The 12839-nt window shown below is 39.3% G+C and overlaps 1 protein-coding gene across 2 annotated transcripts in view; it reads left to right on the forward strand.

Annotated features, from left to right (window-relative positions):
- The window catches only part of CDC42EP3 (CDC42 effector protein 3), a 30565-nt gene that overhangs the window by 14155 nt on the left and 3571 nt on the right, over positions 1-12839 (forward strand). For both annotated transcript variants that reach the window (XM_083496978.1, XM_083496979.1), the window contains exon 2: positions 11412-11468. The gene's annotated coding sequence lies outside the window, so the exon portion shown is untranslated. The remainder of the gene's footprint in view (positions 1-11411; positions 11469-12839) is intronic.

Genomic DNA, 12839 nt, shown 5'->3' on the forward strand with positions numbered 1-12839 from the left:
AAGAAAGAAAGAAAGAAAGAAAGAAAGAAAGAAATGGCCTACAACCCCCAGCAGAACCCTTGAAGTAATCCCTTGACAGGAAAGAGGTTCCCACTCCTTATCTGCTGGATGAAGGTGCAACATGACATGTGTGATCATCTTACGCAAAGGCCTGCTAGAAAGTGGGAGACAGGACTCTTCTTATGCTTCAAAAAGAGTCTAAAACTTCAGATCTCAACCCAAATCTTTGGAGTTGGTGTAGTATTACCTAGAGCAGGAGTGAGGAACCTCTTGCCTAGGTCCCCAGTGTTGCCTTCCAGGGTTCTCTATCCAGTCATAAGCACTGTGACTAGGTCCCTCCAAAGCAAATGCAGACATGGCTATGCAAGGACTTAAAGGCCCTGGGACACAGGCCCAGACACAAATTTCCACAAATTTTTCATAGATATCTGGGAAGTTAAGGCTAGGCCATATTTCAAAAAGTAAAATTCCTTAAGCTTTCTGAGCCGTTTCCGCTGCTTTTCCCATTGCGTTGCCATACATCCGGGTTTTCCCTGACATTTTGCTGTTTCGGCAAAATTCCCCTGACGCCATTTTTACACTGGAAAACCAGGACGTGTCAGGAATTTTCCTGACAGATGGCAAGCCTAAGTTAAGGCAGTGGTGGCTGGGTTTCTTACCAGTAATGTGGTTCACAGTGCGCCCAGCTGCCTTTTTAAGCAAAGTAAAAAAATGTAAGTTTTAGAGAAGGGACAGGAGGAAGGAGATCTGTTGTGTAAGACCTCCCAATCAGCCATAATTTTATACATGTATAAGGAAGCACTGCACTAAGATTTTTCACTTTCTATAACCCACTGCATTGTTGGCTTGCTTTTGTATTTATTTGTATTTAAAATATTTCTATGTGGCCCTTCAATGAAACTTTCAGGTTGAGTTACCAGGGAATAATCTGTTGTCTCTCGAGATAAAGGGATGCCAGCAGCAACAACACAGAGGTAACAACAACAAATAAACACCAGCAGCAATAATCATGCTGCACAATCAACAAACAGCAGAAAACAGAAATCGTCAAACAGTTAAAAGCCAACCATAAAATACAACGGAATGCATGAAACCACAGTTAGGCTTTCAGTTCAAAAACCCAGGCAAATAAATAGGTCTTTGCCTTGCCCTAAAATGACATCAGAGCTGGTGCCCTTAGATCAGATGACACTCTGCAAAACATCTATTTTAATACACCAACTCTTTTTCAACAGACCATTTCTCCTAATTATACCACCATCTGAAAACTAGGAGAGATTGTGTGTGAAATATTTAAAGGTTAATGAATTTATCACACCAACACTTTTTCTTACTTTGGAAAATGTCCTTTTCAGTTGAAGGAGGATATGTAAATACCAAAACCCATTTTATAAATAGCAACTCATCTGATTACCTGTGGTAAGTAAAAACTACCCCACCCTCTGGCTATGAACTGGAGAAGGAAGCCTTCCTAAACTAGAACAGCTGATTTATTCCCCTCCCCCCCTTTTAGCTAGTCAGTGTGCAGACTTTGGGAGCGGGGAAGAAGGGAGCCTATTTTCTTCTGGATGTTCATTTGCAAGGACTTCTAAATATACTTATTTAAAAGTATTTTAGTTAAAATCAATGGGACTTGCTTTCAAGTAAAGCCTTAAATTACATCACTGCTGAAATATAAGTGCTCGTTCTTACTTTGCTTTTGATATAAATGACACCAGGCCAAAACTTGTAGAACAGGCAAACTGTGTGGTTGTTTCTACCCTGCTTATGGGTATAATGAGTGGCTATTACTGCCTAATGTTGACTTAAACACAAGTCACAATACAACTCCACCTGTTTCAGTTGACTTAGTGGGGCTGCACCGATGCACATGACTTGAGAATAGTAGTCAGCGATTCCCATGTAGACCCAGAGAGAGCAACGTAACAAATATTGTTGCTGTCCAGCAAATTTCACAAACCACATCCAGCATTTCCTAGGATTCCCTTTTAACTAAAGCCATGCACAGTTCTACATTACACACAGTCATTTGTTTTCCTGTTACACTAGACAAGAGCCAAGGCAATAAGGTAAAAAAATATATGACCCTTGTTGCACAGATGGCCTCAAGGAGGGTTAAATGTGCAGGAGGATTCTAGAAGGGAGGTTGAAGCAAGTCTTGGCATGTCTCTCCTCCTAGTCAGAGGCGAAAGCTATGCGTAAGACTGCAGAATGTCATTGCCACCTAGGATTTCCCTTCAGCTTACTGATAGGAAAATGCCACAGCAGAAAGTAAAGCTGCTCTTACTACATAATTGTTAAGATTGTTTGAGTAACGTTAGCATGACAGTAGGAAGAGGTTGGCCATAAATATCATGCCTATTTGTATCATTAGGGGTTAGCGCACTTAAATGGAGTTTTAGTATTTTTGTGCAAAGCTTTGCTTTGGAGTGGGCTTCTCAAAATCAGGAAGATCGCTCCAGTAGCACATAGGGGGAATCATTCAAAGGCCACTGGGAGGTATAGTGTGTAAGCTATCACAGCAATGGGTTTAGGACAGGGGTCTGCAACCTTTAAGACAAAAAGAGCCACTTGGACCCGTTTCCGAAGAAAAAACAACAACTGGGAGCCGCAAAACCATTGTGACATTTAAAACAAATATATCTCCGGAGCCACGATCTGACAGCGGGCGGGAAGGTGACGTCGGGACCAGTACAGTGCCCGCCACAGTGAGGAGTGTCGGGGCGCACAATGCACCTCCTCCCCTCGCTAGTATCCACCCCGGAGCCGCAGCAAAGATGTAAAAGAGCCACATGCAGCTCCGGAGCCGCGGGTTGCAGACCCCTGGTTTAGGACATCCTTAATTCATGGATCATGTAATGATGCTTTCAGGGATGATTCCCAACATTCATGTCCAGAAATCTGTGCTCCCACAGAACATCCCCAAAGTTACCAAGAGCCTATTCAAACATTCAAGAGGGCATATGGTGGAGTCCTCATACCACCTTACGATTCATTTGTGGAATCACTTGTTGGAAAATGTTGCCACATATCTTTTCACAAAATTCTTACCTCTCCTGAAGATAAAGCTAGATGGCTTATCCCCATTCCATTAAACTCCCTACATTTAAGGGATTCAAATGTTTAAACACTTTCTTCATAGTTGAACAAGAAAAGCCCATGTGGGAATGTCAAAGACAAAGCTTGCATGTGTATCTTCTCCTGACTTTAAGCCCCCACAAGTTCTTTGAACCCTTGAAGAGAACTAAAGACCAGTATGCTAGATTTGGTTAAGGTACTGTCAGAAATTTGAGAATAACTATTGGGGACGGGCCAACAAAGGTCCGTATAGTGAAAACTATGGTTTTCTCAGTAGTGATGTATGGAAGTGAGAGCTGGACCATAAAGAAGGCTGAAGAATTGATGCTTTTGAATTATGGTGCTGGAGGAGACTCTTGAGAGTCCCATGGACTGCAAGAAAATCAAACGTATCCATTCTTAAGGAAATCAGCCCTGAGTGCTCACTGGAAGGACAGAATGTGAAACTGAGGCTCCAATACTTTAGCCACCTCATGAGAAGAGGAAAAGACCCTGATGTTGGGAAAGATGGAGGGCACAAGGAGAAGGGGACGACAGAGGACGAGATGGTTGGACAGTGTTCTTGAAGCTACCGGCATGAGTTTGACCGAACTAGACAAACTAGGCAGTGGAAGACAGGAATGCCTGGCGTGCTCTGGTCCATGGGGTCACGAAGAGTCGGACACGACTAAACGACTAAACAACAACAATTGCGGACAGACACCATTTTTATCTATACACACAACATTTTACTTCACTGTGTGATCCTTCCACACTGATTTCCCGTATCTACTGTATAGACCAGCACCTGTGCAGTTGCAAAGATGGACTATGCTGCATCACTACATCCAAAACCTATGTGGAAACATCTTAGTTGGCAGGTTTGGCACTATGCAGTGTTAAAGAGAGAACAATTCCTATGTTCCTTGCCGCTTCAGATAAGCCATGCACCAGCAGTGCCCCATGTGTGTGCAGTTTTCCACACTGTCTCATATTAACATTGTTATTGTTGATTCCCAGTACCTAAGATCACCCATGACCATCACATATCAAACCCCAGTGATATAAATTTTACACTGCCTTATCTAAAAGGCCACACTATTCTGTTGCCAGTCATCATGTATAGAGAAATCAAGTAAGCTGCATGCATGTGTGAATAGTCATTAGCCTTCAACAGTGCTATGGATCTGGTGTGTTTTAATTTCTTCTGTTTGCAGTTTTAGTATGGTACAAAGACTGCTTTCATGCTCCATTCATGCATCACACTGAGCATTTATGCAAAAGCTTCTGGGAAATTACATCCAAACAGATTTACACAACACTCTCAGAGTATTAGTCTCCTGTCCATCTTTACTAATGGGTTGTTAGTAACCATTTATAGTGATTTTAGTGGAGGAACAAATATTACCGTTGGATCAGTAGGCATCACAAATCCATATTTTCCAGGTTTAACCCAAGACTGAATTTGAACTTGGATGTATGAAAACACACATGCCCACTGAAAAAAATCACCTCCCATCCAGAAAAGCATTTATAAGACATTTTGCTCCTGATTATTTTTCATATCCATAACCCACATTTTAAAAAACATTCTACCAATGTATGTATTAATTGCACACAAATCTTTCAGTGAGATATATGCAAGAGAACAGTTCATACATCCTATTTGATACATCCTATTTCATGCCATTCATCTTTGCTTATAGAAAATTCCATGGTATGTGGGGGGGGGGTTGTAAAAAGCTTAAGGACGATAGCATGGATAACTGACACTTTTAAATACATTAGAAGGAAAGTATATGATATATCTGCCATATAATATTGTTCTGTTTCACTTGGGACACAACATGTGGAGCAAGAAGGCATACAATTGGCCTTCTGGTTCAGTCACTTGCTTCAGTGTTCATAGACATTTTGCCTAAATTTTATTGTAACTCAACCTCCTTGTTTTTTAGCTTATTCTTGTTGGATCAATTGAACAGTCATTCACTCTCTTACTTCTAACAGCATTAAGGGTATGATCCAGGCAAAGTTAATGATTTTTCAGTTCCATTGGTTGCAGTGGGAGATATGTTGAAAGCTATTCTCACCATAGCTACCTTGAAGTAGGATAAGGTTATCAATAGCAACTAGTAATAATGTTTACATATTACCTCCAGTGTCAGAGGTTTTATGACTCTGAATACCTAATGGGCCACCGTGAGAAGAGAATCCAAATGTTCTCAAGTACTGAAATTAATGGAATTTTAAATGCTTAGCTTTGCTCAAAGCGTGCAATAAAAGTCCACTATGACCACCATGATCTCCTCCTTTTTAGACTTATATTTCTAGATTTAACATACCAAGTTCTTAGTCAAATTTATTTTCTAAAAACCACTGGTAATCACAGAAATACAAGCTGGTTGAGGAACATGATAGAAGAAGTGGTCCCCAGCCCATTGGACCCTGTGATGTAAAATTAGATTTTGTCTGATCCTAGTTCTTAGATTCTTCTTTACACAACCACTCTAGGAAAAGTTTGGCAGGGTGGGATTTAAGTCTCATAAATAAATACACAGGACAGTATTCAGCAAAATAGTTGTGCTCATACATGCAAGGATCACCACTAGTACAGTGGTACCTCAGGTTCCAGACACTTCAGGTTCCAGACTCTGCTAACCCAGAAATAGTACCTCGGGTTAAGAACTTTGCTTCAGGATGAGAACAGAAATCGTGTTTCGCCGGTGCAGCGATAGCAGGAGGCCCCAGTGGTACCTCAAGTTAAGAACAGACCTCCAGAACGAATTAAGTTCTTAAACCAAGGTACCACTATACAGTGGTAAACTCCACATAGTCCTCAGATCTGCTTCAAAGGGTATGGGGAAAGTCCAGAAGAGACTTAGGAGTTGTGTAGGGGGAAGAAAGGGGAAAAAGGAAACATAGCTTAGTGTTACGTTGAATAGAACCTATGGCTTTTGATCCACACATCTTGTGATCCCTATGGTCTTTTTGGAATTCAATATCCTTCCTAAAGTATTTAATCCAAAACAGCTCTGTTTTCTTCTTGAATGCTTATCTTAACACTATCAATGACTCATCTATGACTCAGATCCTTGCATGCTCACACACCCTCTTTTGTTCTGAAAATCTTGAGTGTATCCTATCCAAACAAAATTATCTTAGAACTGATTAAAGCATTTCACACCTTTCATTTTGACCAGTTTGGTATCTGAAAGAAGAATGACATTACATGACTTGACTTGTCTCAAAAACGTCATTATGACCAATATCCAGAGGTTCCTTTTGAAGCATATTCATTGTCCTATATTTACAGCTTATAAAATAAATAGTATCTATCCGCTCCAGGGCCATAGTGCTTAAAAATTGCTCATTTGAAAGAAGAAAGGGAGACATAAACCTTTGCTTGGAAACACAACTAAAGCTCTGCTGCTCCTTTTTTCAGCACCAAAAACGCATTTCTTGCATTTCTCCTGTTTCCAACAAAAATAGCAAATACAGCAGAAAAGAATAATTCTAGTAGTATCTGTGAACTGCAGTAACTATTTAAATAGTAGGATTTTCAGTATCTGGTCCATGACTAAGATGGGGTTCATTTAGCATAGCATTTAAGAGTATGAGCTATGAACAGAAGTCAGAAGTTCAAATCCTGGCTTGGCCACAAACTTGCTGGGAACTAATCATACTGGTCTTACAGGAAGGCTTGTGAAGATTACCAAGATAAGGTATATGAAGCACTTTGAGCAGTTAGGAAAAAGCGCTGTATAAATACTCAGTCGTTTAAGAGTCAGTGTGGTAGAATAGTTAGGGCAGGGATAGCCAACGTGGTGCCCTCCAGATGTTGTTGAACTACCATCAGACCCAGGCAACGTGACCAAAAGTACAAGATGATGGAAACTGTAGTCCAAAAACATCTGAGGGGCATCACATTGGTTTACTGGGTTTGAATGTTGGAAATCCTGACTCAAGTGTAAACTCTCTTTCTGTTTGCAGACTTTATTTTCAAAATGGCAGCCAGCAGAGTAAAGCAACTATAAATCCTAAATACAGAGGTCAAATCTGCTCTATGCTTTCCTTGCCCGGCTTGAGTCAGCAGCCCATTATCCACATTTTTAAAAATAAAGGGAAAAAAAGATAGAATAGTGAAGACGGGGAGGTAAGGAAGGCATATGTGCTGATAAATCAAGATCAAAGCTTGAGGCTGGAACAATGAGTCAACAGCTTTGGTCTCTTCAAATAACGCCCAAAATTTCTCCCAGGTTTATTCGTGCTTATTCGGGATTTATGATAATTGCATTCACTTTCCCCCCATTTTTTCCTAAATGCAACGTGTCCTTTTGTCTTTATTTTTTAAGAGATATCCAGGATTGTAGAACAATATGTTTTGCCACTAGAGTTGCTCTATTCCAAAAATGAGATGGTTGAAAGCAAAATTTATGCAGGCTGACAGAACCAACTTACCGTAATCCACCATCCTACTTCATACTAGCTGCAAAGGCAAAAACAAAACAGATGTAGTAGATTGACTGACTTGTTTTCAGAGAACCCACACTTGAAGAATATGTCTGGGTATAAATGTGATCTAAACATTATTTTTTTAAATATATACCATGGTACTTCTTATGAATCTCACTGCTGAGATGAATAAATCTGCCTATTTTATCATCTCACCCACACTGCGAGACAGACTCTCTGGGCATAGCCTAATTAGTCCACGGCTGCTCAGCGTGCTTTATGGCAGAGTGAAGATTTGAACCCAAATCTCCTCAGTCCTATTTATATACTCTTATTTATTTATTTGTGCTTTTTTTTTTTTACTTATCAGCCACTCACTGCAAAAGAGCCTTTGAGCAATGTAACAGAAAATAAAATTAAGATCCAAATGCATAGCATAAAAACAAAAAAGAATACATTACAATAAAACCATTACCATGATCAATAAACAGACACAATAAAACTTCAGCAGCAGAAAACAGTTATCAATAAACATCAGAACATCCAGCATTGTCTGTCAAATGCCTGGGAGAAGAGAGCAGTTTTTACCTGACGCTGAAAGGATGCAAATGAGGGCATTAAGCGGACCAGAGCTAACAAGGACGTCACACTGGAGCCAAGCCTGATGGAAGTGAGAACATGCTCTCTGTATTACACAGAGGAGGGCGATATTGTAACTTCCTTAAAATGCTTGCTGCAGTAGATGTTTGACAAGTACAGTGTTGCCCCGCAAGACGAATGCCTCGCTAGACGAAAGAGTTTTCCGTTTTGGAGGTGCTTCGCAAAACGAATCTCCTATGGGCTTGCTTCGCAAGACGAAAATGTCTTGCGAGTTCCTGCTGGTTTCCCCCCCCCCCCTTTTCAAAGCCGCTAAGCCGCTTATCAGCTAATCCAATCAGCAGATAAGCCACTAAAAGCAGCTAAAAGCTGCTAATAGCGCTAAGCCGCTTATCTGCTGATCCGATCATCAGATAAGCTGCTAAAAGCCTCTAAAAGCCGCTAATAGCGCTAATCCGCTAATCCTTCAATGGGCTTGCTTCGCAAGACAAAAAAAACCACTAGACGAAGAGAATCACAGAACGGATTCTTTTCGTCTTGCGAGGCACCACTGTATATGAAGTTCAGTAGGGAGAAGGCCTGCCTAATTTCAGCTGGGAGTTCTACAGACTTGGGGCCACAATACTGAATGCACAGCATCTGAGCCACAAGAGACTTCTAACAGAGACTCCTCCAAACGTTGTATGATTGGGCAGAGATATAAGAGATCAGACAGCCCTTAAGGTATGCTGGACCCATGTTGTTAAGGGCAGTAGTCTGCTCCCAGCAAATGTCTTGCTGCAGAATTTTGCACCGGTTGGAGCTTCCAAACTAGGCCCAAGGCCCACATAGAATGCATTGCAGTAATCAAGTCTTGAGGTTCCCAATGCATGAATCACTATGGCCAGGCTATTCCTGTCCAAAAACAGCTGCAGTTGGTGTACCAGCCATAAAAGGTCCTCCTAGCCACTGAGGCTACTTAAGCCTCAAGTGACACAGATGGATCTGGGAGTACTCCTAGAGAATGTATCCGAACTTCCATATATTCTTAATATACACTTTTTAATTTTAGATTGGATTTTGCCATGTAATTTTTGTATAATCCTTATAGGTAGTGTTAGAAAAAGAAATGCCAATTTAGGTATTCTTCCTCTCTCTTTAGGACCACCATTCTTCCTAGCCATGATAATGGTAGCTTGGCATTCTTTCTCACACCCTGCTTAAATGTCTCCAAATTATCTTTATTTAAGGGCTCATTCAGACATCCTTTTGCTTTTCTAGGCACAGGCCAGGGCTTTAAAGCTCCATTTCTGATCGGGTATTTTTTGTCACTGTGCCTTCCCCAGAGAAAATCCATGTTTTATCACTGAATTGGAGCAAGCAAGAAGCAGCTTTATCATCTGAAAACAGTATTACTATGTACTATGAATGTAGGTTCCCAAACCACAGTCCAAGTGGCTCATTCAGGTCTGCAGCATGTCTGGATTTCTGGTTGAAGACAGGAGATGGCACATCCATCACATTAAATATGTATTGATGTTAATTGTATTTTAGTTACTTCTCTTATTTCTTGTATTGTGTTTTATTGTATTACAATATGAATCCCATGGAATACAATAAAATATAATAAGGGAAACAATCAAAATATAATTAAAAATAATAAAGCATCTAGCACACCATATCAACAATTTTCAAGTGGTCCAGGGTGGGTAGTTAGGGTATCACTGATCTAGAACTTCTTAACTTGTATCTAGAAACTGTTGAAAATTCATTATCAGCTTTATATTGTTCTTCAACATTCATAAGTAATTTCTGAATTTTCTGCATTAATTTCATAGCTAGAAGATACTTTATCACATTCCTCCGACTTATTCTTCAGAAATTTAACTGAATCTATACATCCTTGCAATGTAAATACTGTATCATCTGCATAATGCATAATTTTAATTCGGATCATGGTAGGGAAATCTCTTTCATGTTTTTGTTGTCCCTGATTTGTTGTGCTAAAATTTCAAAATGTAAATTAATAATAATGAGAAAGTGCATTCCTGTCTGACACATCTTTTTTTTAAAAAAATAATAATCATTTTTTCAATACAAACAGTGTCTGACACATCTTTGCAATATGTATTATGCATGATTACATTAATCAAAATTCTATCCACAATTTTGTATATATTGCTTCAGCAAAATTGCAGAAGTCTAAGTCCTGGTTCAAATTTCTTTTAAAGCATAGGCCTCCATTCTATAGAGTCAAATGCTTTTTTTGTACTGTATCTACAAACTAAAAGAATAAAGGTGTGTTTTGCTTCTGTTTCACCTTTATTAAGTTGATCAATTTGCATACAATTTATGACAATTATCCACCTGTCATGAATCTTGTTTGATCCTTTTTTATTTATTCTTCAAGGAATTTATTAACTCTGCTAAAATGGCTGTCATAATTTTATAGTCAGTATTTTAAAGTGATAAACTTGACACTCACCAAGTGCCTACGCTCGAGAACAGCTAGTGCTGGACTTGTTCAGCTTTAATTTGTACCCCAAGCAGTGTTTTGCTGGTTGGATGTAATGTAAAATCTTTACTAAAATCAAATTAAAATCTACTGAAATAGCTCATGGTGCCCCTCTCACATAATGGTCAGAAACAGATGACTATGTGAAGTGGCCTGACAGTGCAACATCTGAACTCTTTTAACAAACATTTTTATTTTGCAACATTTAACTACTCTCAATAGAGAGGTGGATTAAAATGTCTTCTTCTTCCAACATAGGCTGTGGCTAAGACATCAGATTTAATAATAAATCATATGACTGTGGTGCTGAGGGAAGAAGACACTTCAAACAAGGCAGATTACAGAAATACTTTTTTTAAAATCAACCAAAAAAATTTACTGTCAGGTTAGACAGTAACTAAGATGTTAGGCGGAAAGAAGAATATTGAAAAATATATGCCCCGAGGAATGTGTACAAAATTCCTTAGGCTTGAAAATTCTGTTTCAGAAACAAAAGTCCACATTGAGTAATTTGTGACATAGGATTATTTGAAGTTACTGAACTGAGGTATGAAGTCTCAGTAATTCAGTCTATAGGGTGATTAAGTCAGTGAAAGTGGGGGGTAGTGCTTTAATACAATCAAATGAAGTTACTTTGATGCACATTCTTTCAGGGAGCATTTGAAGAATTCCAGGCAGGATGTTTACAGATAAGCCAACGACAGGAGCCACCCAATCATAACTGACTAGTTGAGGGGCATGATGGGATCTCAGAAGTATAAAAGAGAGTGTTTTCAGGCAACATTCATTCTCCTCCGCTCTTCTTTTCCAGAAACCACGCTCTGCCACAGCTAGAGAATTTTCCACAGGATTACATAGATAATTGAAGGTAAGTTTTTTTTAAAAAATCTACATATGTCTTTTCTTCTTATTTGGTAATTTAATTGAAACATTGAATAGTGTCTATAATAACACTAGCAAGTGATATAGCTCTCATCACTTAATGCTTTCACCATCTTAAAATAAAATAAAATAATAATGATAGGAAGCATCTTTAAAAAAAAAAAGAACAGCCAAAATTAGCCAGTGTGGTGTAGTAGTAAGAGTAGTAAGAGTGTTGGACTAGAACTTGGTGAGTTTGGGTCAGTTACAGTTTCAGCCTAACCTACCTCATAGGATTTGGAAGAGTTTGGATTTGATATCCCGCTTTATCACTACCTGAAGGAGTCTCAAAGCGGCTAACAATCTCCTTTCCCTTCCTCCCCCACAACAAACACTCTGTGAGGTGAGTGGGGCTGAGAGACTTCACAGAAGTGTGACTGGCCCAAGGTCACCCAGCAGCTGCATGGGGAGGAGTGGAGACGTGAACCCGGTTCACCAGATTACGAGTCTACCGCTCTTAACCACAACACCACACTGGCTCTCACACTGGGTTGTTGTAAGGATAAAATGGGGAGGAAGAAACCATATATGCCACCTTGAGCTCATCAGAGGAAAGGCGGGATATAAATGTAAGAAAGAAAGAAATAGAAATCTTAATGTGAAATAGCAAATTAAAGGCTACTTTCCTGTGTAAAGTAAAACTACCAGAGAAAATATCTTGCTTCTGAGAAACTGGCGCAGCTTTTAAGGTTGACACTGTTATTTCGGGTGGGATCACATACTGGTAAATTCAGGTTGCATGGTGGAAGGTACTGTACTTCCCATTATCTTTTTTCTCCTCCTATGATTATTCATGCAACAAGTGTTTAAATATGATGGCTTTTATATAGTAAATCAGGCTTCCTCAACCTCAGCCCTCCAGATGTTTTGAGACTACAATTCCCATCATCCCTGATCACTGTTCCTGCTAGCTAGGGATCATGGGAGTTGTAGGCCAAAAACATCTGGAGGGCCGAGGTTGAGGAAGCCTGTAGTAAATTGACCTATATATTGAAACAAGAAAGTTTAAAATATATTGCTGTTATGTTATATTTATTCTTTCTGTATATTCATTTGGAACTGTTTATGTGTGAATGTATTTGATAAACTTCTTTTTAAGCTTTGCTATATTCTAAACTTTGTAGTTTATAAATCCTAGTCAGCAAAATTACTGGGAAAATAGTTCCCTAAAAAATCAGACTTCAGCTTTAATGGTCTTGGGAACTACATTGATTTCATTTGTATACTGATTCTATTTCTGTGTTCCTGGTTGAACATAGTTTGTAATATAAAATCATTTATAGGGTTGTTGTTCTTTTTACCCTGTCTTTTATATTTA

Source organism: Podarcis liolepis, assembly GCF_965112155.1.
Source record: "Podarcis liolepis genome assembly, chromosome: 3".
Classification (NCBI taxonomy): domain Eukaryota; kingdom Metazoa; phylum Chordata; class Lepidosauria; order Squamata; family Lacertidae; genus Podarcis; species Podarcis liolepis.